This window comes from Dermochelys coriacea, chromosome 3, assembly GCF_009764565.3.
Source record: "Dermochelys coriacea isolate rDerCor1 chromosome 3, rDerCor1.pri.v4, whole genome shotgun sequence".
NCBI lineage: Eukaryota > Metazoa > Chordata > Testudines > Dermochelyidae > Dermochelys > Dermochelys coriacea.
Genome location: NC_050070.1, coordinates 79,469,342 through 79,476,289, shown reverse-complemented (window position 1 = coordinate 79,476,289; position 6,948 = coordinate 79,469,342). Strand labels below are relative to the sequence as shown.

General features: G+C 38.6%; 1 long non-coding RNA gene across 1 annotated transcript; it reads left to right on the top strand.

The window, feature by feature from the left end:
- Positions 1-596: 596 nt before the first annotated feature.
- Positions 597-885, top strand: LOC122459681. Its single transcript, XR_006280505.1, has 2 exons — positions 597-647; positions 760-885. It is a non-coding gene; the product is annotated as an uncharacterized LOC122459681 (long non-coding RNA).
- The last annotated feature ends 6,063 nt before the right edge of the window (positions 886-6,948 follow it).

Sequence of the window (6,948 nt, the reverse complement as noted above, 5' to 3'; positions counted from 1 at the left end):
GGGGGGTCACAAGGTTATTGTGGGGAGAGGTTTCTGGTGCTGCTACCCTTACTTCTGCACTGCTGCTGACGATAGTGCTGCCTTCAGACAGCCTTATTTACCATGACGTCCCTAAAATAACCTTGTGACCCCCCTGCATCTCCTCTTTGGGTCAGGAGCCCCAATTTGAGAAACACTGGTCTCCCCTGTGAAATCTGTATGCTTTTACCATATGCTATACAGACTACAGATTTCATGGAGGGAGACCAGATTTCATGGTCCTTGACACGTTTTTCATAGCTGTGAATTTGGTAGGACCCTATTTATAGAATAGCACACCTTGCAGGAGGATACCAGGTTATCAGAATTCTTGGAGGTATTGGTTAGACTATTGGAGGGGTAATCTTAATCACTGCTTGCCATAAAAATAAAGGGAAGGGTAACCACCTTTCTGTATACAGTGCTATAAAATCTCTCCTGGCCAGAGGCAAAACTTTCACCTGTAAAGGGTTAAGAAGCTAAGATAACCTCGCTGGCACCTGAACAAAATGACCAATGAGGAAACAAGATACTTTCAAAGCTGGAGGTGGGGGGAACAAAGGATCGGTCTATCTGTCTGTGATACTTTTGCCGGGAACAGAACAGGAATGGAGTATTAGAACTTGTTAGTAAGTCATCTATCTAGAAATGCGTTAGATTTTCTTTTGTTTAATGGCTTGTAAAATAAGTTGTGCTGGAGGGAATGTATATTCCTGTTTTTGTGTCTTTTTGTAACTTAAGCTTTTGCAGAGAGGGATTCTCAATGTTTTGAATCTGATTACCCTGTAAGGTATTTACCATCCTGATTTTACAGAGGTGATTCTCTTATCTTTTTCTTTAATTAAAATTCTTCTTTTAAGAACCTGATTGATTTTTTTTCATTGTTAAGATCCAAGGGTTTGGGTCTGTGTTCATCTGTACAAATTGGTGAGGATTTTTATCAAGCCTTCCCCAGGAAAGGGGGTGTAGGGATTGGGGGGGATATTTTGGGGGAAGACATCTCCAAGTGGGCTCTTTCCCTGTTCTTTGTTTTACACGCTTGGTGGTGGCAGCATAGGGTTCAAGGACAAGGCAAAGTTTGTCTTGGGGAAGTTTTTAACCTAAGCTGGTAAGAATAAGCTTAGGGGATCTTTCATGCAGGTCCCCAAATCTGTACCCTAGAGTTCAGAGTGGGGAAGGAACCTTGACACTGCTATTCAGGGGTGATTAAGGGAAGATTCAAATAGGACCTTGGAGTTTAGGGATCAGGATATGTGTTGCTTAATATGTTGCTGCTTGGTTAAACAGTGCCAGTGGGGTAATCTATACATGTATATCGTGTGTGCATGCACATGTAAAATCGCAATATTCTTATTCTAAAAGTCTGTTGTGGAAAATAACTTTATATAAAATGCTCAGCTTTTTTGAAAATTCAGTGAAACTAGGATCTTTCTCTGGTTTCAAGTACTTTTTTCAAACAGCTCTAGTAGCTCTATTAACATTTACTCAGTGTTATGCAAAAGTTTGAGAACTACTGTGATAGGCTTAATCTTGATCTCATTGAAATAATAAAACTCTAATGGTAAAATAATAAATCCCACATTATTGCTATTTAACCTTTGATAGATCGCTATTCATTTGCATGGTGCATTAGAAAAGGAGGAAAGATATTAAGTGAATTGAGCAACACCAATTTACACCACCTGAAGATTTGGCTCAGTCTTGTCCCATAATATTACCAAATTTTCCTCAGTGAAGACCCTATTAACATTTTCCAAAGACAAGATTCTGCTATCATCATACTGGGTAGTACTTTACTAAATGAAATTAATCTATGTATAAAGTAGTACTCAATTGAGAAAAGGTGGTAGCATTTGACCCTAAATGAGTAAGATCTTTGAAGTCAGCACCCCAATGATCTAAACCTTCTTTCCGTCTGCATTAAGCTTTTTGGAGTTTTTAGTTCTGAGTTGAGGTCAGAACTGTCCAAAAATATACACCTTGTCAATTGCTTCACTGAGATCAATATTGAAAACAAACAATACCAGTTCCCTTCTCTTCAGATGATTAAGGCAACCTCATGTCACAAACTGAAGCCAACCTGTTTTTTCTTGAAGGAAAAAAGTATGTCTAATGAAATCAAATTCAATCCTTTTTGAATATTAAAGCACACCTAAGATGTGGGGAGAAAGGAATATATATACATATATTCAAAGTAAACAGAAATGAGTATCATGCAATTGGTTCCATGTCAAAACTTTTTGAAAAGAATACATTTTCTTCAGGAGAGAATTGTCCACTTAATATTTTAAAGTCTCAGTAAAGTGACGGGTCACTGCTTTTACCAGGCATTCTGCCAATTTCTGGATGCATGCATCCAGTCAGTCTTGCTAATCAACTCTTCAGCCCCCTCAGTGGCTCATCACTAACTTAGCCATCTGTTACTGTGGACTGAAAAATCCCAGAGTGGCTAATCTTCCACTCTAATCACTATTTAGAAAAAAAATGGTTTTATTCCCAGCTCAGTTTTAGCTGTATCTCAACTTTTGTCAGTGCTCTGTGGGCTTTGGCCTGCATTCTCTTATGTGTGTTTAAAAAAACAAAAAAACCCGTTAATCAAATCAGCACCGATTGACTATTACAAGACCTAATATTTTGACTCGCATAGTAAAGTCACAAGGTGTATAGTCTATCTCTTTTATTAGAGTTGTTCTTTTCTCAGTAGTTGTACATGTACTGATTCCAGCAAACTCAGCATCCTGGAAAGCTTTTTCCGAAAAAAGAATAGCATCCATCTAAAACATTTATGAATACATATAACCTATCAGAACTAATTATGCCTTGTATTACATTTGAATAATTTATGCAACACTTGTTCCTGCTGCTTCTTTTAAGTGATTTTTTCATATTTGTTAAAGGTAATAGTGGCATTTGCAAAAAGGATTTTTAAATGGAAGTTTAGTACCTAATTCCCTTAGGCACTTTATTAAATCCAAGCCCAGATTTTTTTACTTGGAGACTAAAGTTGTTTATCCAGAGAAGAAATGCAGGATGTCCAGTGTCAAACAAGCTTCCCCTTGCAACTATCTCTTGCAAACCTGTCCTGGAGGAGCTTGATAGGATAATTCTGTATCTAAGCCTGTTCCATCCTGGTCTCTTTGCTGAGACTACAAATAAGGGTGCCAATTAGTGTCAAGTGTGATGATAGTTTTCTGTTGTAGTCACCAGTCCAGTAGGAAATGGACTGAGATCATCAGTTCAATTCAGATAGTCTATAGAATAGCCATCAGACACATGGCAATAACTTTTGGTTACAAAACTTATTACCATCCTGGGATGGATTTCCACTGGCAATTTAGAAGTGGAATACTCAGTATGCCAATGCAAGACTGGGTCCCAGATTCACAAAGGGACTTAGGTCAGGGATCAGCAACCTTTGGCACACAGCTCATCAGGGAAATCCACTAGTGGGCCAAGCCAGTTTGTTTATCTGCATCTGCAGGTTCAGCCAATCGCAGCTCCCACTGGCCACAGTTTGCCATTCCAGGGCAATGCGGGCCGCGGGAAGTGGCACATGCCGAGGGACATGCTTTGCAATGCCTAACATGTAGGCACCTAGAAAATCATGGAAACAGTGGAATCCACAAAGCCTCAATTAGGTGCCTAAGTATTTTTGTGGCTTGTACCGTACCTTAGTACTGCAAAAACAATGCTCCACAAATTCACTCATGCTCTAAATAGCTGATTGGTTTGACCATGTTCATACCTCTTTATTATGAAAATGTATTTCAAAATGTTTCTGTTTGCATGATTGTCTGTTCTTCAGACAAAAAAAAAAAACCCTGTATTTGTTTGTCAACATCCGTAGTCCTGCATAAAAAGGAGTAGTTGTTAATCATTTATTACTTAATTATCCTGCTTGAAAGGTTTCAGTTGCTCAGTTGGGTGACAGAAACAATACCCACACAGGAACCTCTATGCCTTCATATGCTTGTAGGTTGGGGAGGTGGTTTTGTGAGGACCACTACAAAAATGTTGATACCTGGAAACATGGAGATAGGGTGCTGATAATGCAGTTACTTTTTGCACTTAACTTACTGTGACAAGTATAGGCCTGATGGAGGGTCACACTTTATGCTCACACAGGGGGGCATACGTTGGGTGGAAAGTAATGCAAGGAAGTGGGAGCTTCTTCAGAACCACTGCTCCCTCTCCAAAGCAAGTCAGTAGGTAGAAATGGGAAGGGGGTAGAGTCTTGGATCTAATGAACTGGGCAATGCAGCTGTGTGATATGTTACCCTGCGCTAGCTCTATATCTGGAATATGTTCTAACCCACATCGCCTAGAGCAGCAAGAAATCTGGAGGCAGATTGTGACTTGCTGAGCTGTCGCTGAGGCAGTATAACAATGCACTCCGCAGTACAGGGGGCTTGTGTCAAAGTCACGATTTAGCCCATAATTGTCAGAATAATCATTGCATCAGTCCTATCCTGGTAGAGAAACGTGTATTTCTTGAGGTAATTGACTGGATGTTGAGTTACTGGTACTTCTGGTGCTAGTTAAATCCTATGCTCTTCAAACAAATAGATGATAGGAGGGGAAAAAGAGACCTTCCATAAATGTGTGTGTTGTCACTTGAGCCTAAGAAAAAGATTAGAGCACATTAGCTAATGTCAATTTTAGTGGCAATCTTTCTGCTCAATGTACAGCACTCAAAAAGCCCCATAATGCTCTAATACTGAAAGGAGGACTTGTGATAAGGGAGATTTTTCTTTAATTATTTGTACTTATTATGAAATTATTCATGTATCTGTGTTAGAAAGCTCATTTAAATTAAGCCAGAAAGAGAAGTGTCTAAAGATAACAGCAAGCATGCAGACCCAATATAGAAACACTGTGAAAGCTGTGACTCCCACTATGTTGAAATTGAGGGTTTTTGTTCAAGTTTCTAGAAACTGAAAAAAGTGAGATCAAGATGCATGTGCCCATAAATTTTAATGGGATTATAGGAGCTATGTATCAGACTCCCAGGAAGAGCAGAACCCTTTGTCTTGTAAGGGGCTTGTGTTGCACATGCATCTCCAATTTTAATGTGCAAATCAGCTTAAATGAGTTAATATAAATTGTGTGTGTGAACTTCTGGACTCATTGAAATTAATGGTAAAACTCCCATTGGTTCCAAGGAGGCAAAATTTTGACTCATTAAGGAAGTTCTCGATCAAAACATTTTAGTTCTTTGTGGAACAATTTTAATTTTGATTGTACTTTAATGGACATGGCTCACTAAGAGAAAAGTTAATACAGTACTAGCATTATAGAAAAGGTAAAGCAGTGATCTTATTACTCGTTATTGTTTCTGCCACTTAACAGCACTGCGTGATCTCAGGCTCAATTCTCAGAGTGAAAATGTGTTTTCAACAAAAAGGAAAATTTTGCCCAAAAAATCAGTTTTGGAAGAAAGTTTTCAGGTTTTATTTAGAACCAGTTAGAACACTTTCACCTAGATGAAATTTCATCAAAACATGCATTTTCATCAATGCTAAAATGTTTCGTGGAGATGTTTCATTGCCAATGTAGACTTTTTTGAAAAAAGGCTTTTTGGATCCAGGTTCAGGGCTCTGAGACCAAGGCGCTCTTGCTACACAAAGACTTGTAGACTTTAAACACCTCTTCCAGGACGGGGGGGAGGGAGGACACAAAAAATGTTTTTTTGCTCTTTCAATTAAAACTAGAGCTGGCTAAAGGCTGACCATTCTGTTTTGTGCCAGTTCCAATCTTTGGTATCTTTCAAAGTTTCAGAATTCTTCATTCCCTATTTTACAGATGGGAAGACTAAGGCTTGGTCTACACTACAGCTGCCAGTTGATCTAAGCTATGCAATTTGAGTTACATTTGTAGCATAACTCAAATCAGCGTAGCTTAGATCTACTGACCGCAGGGTCCACACTATGCTATGTTGACGGGAGATGCTCTCCCACTGACATTGCTTCCGCCTCTAATTGAGGTGGAGAACAGAAATCAATGGGAGAGCACTCTCCCATTGATTGAGTGTATCTTCATTAGAGCTGTTAAATCAATGCCGCTGCATAAAATGTAGCAATGCTGATTTAGCTCCATAGTGAAGACAAGCCCTAAAATACAGAATGATTAACTTGACTTGTCCAAAGCCATTAAGCAAAGGTTTGTCAGGGATGGGATTCAAACCCTTATCACCTGATTTCTACATATGTATTACATATGTATGTTCTACAAAATATTAGTCAAGTGGGTACATGCCTTAGTTCATCAGTGCTTATATTCTATACATTATTTGGAGAAACCTTAAGTGTGGTGTGTTAAAGCCAAAGAATTAATTCTGGGAAAATACTGGTCAGAAAGGGAGATACTTCAATAAACTAATTATTGAAGAAACATACTTTTAATTTAAAATCTATGGTAGCATATTTGCTTGTTTTTTCTGGTTTATATAATGTGGTTTCCAAAAAGCCTGAGTATGTGTAATGAAAGCACTTTATAGAAATGAACCTAAACTAACATAATGTCTTGTAAACCACTCCAACACCTAAGACCCTACCAATTCACCCCTACTGCTTGTTAAAAGCTCAGTAAATAGGCTCTACAGAACGAACTGAAGGTCAACAAATTTGAGCTATTAAGACTAAATTGCCTGAGTTGGCTTCCCACTGGGAAAAGCCTGCCAGTAGGCGAAACCTGTAAATCTGGGGACTTTCAATTCAAAAGCCTTACCTGATGCTCAATGCCATGATATAGCACAAAACAAAAGGAAGCCTTTCTCACACACACAAAAATGCAGCCTAATAAAACGTAATGTATAATATGATGACTTCTAAAAGCAAGTGCAGTAAGGAGAAGTTGTGTGCCTTTGTGTTGTGAGAAAAATATTTTCTCTATTGAAAATTTGCCTTCATTTATGTGAATGGTGTAATACAA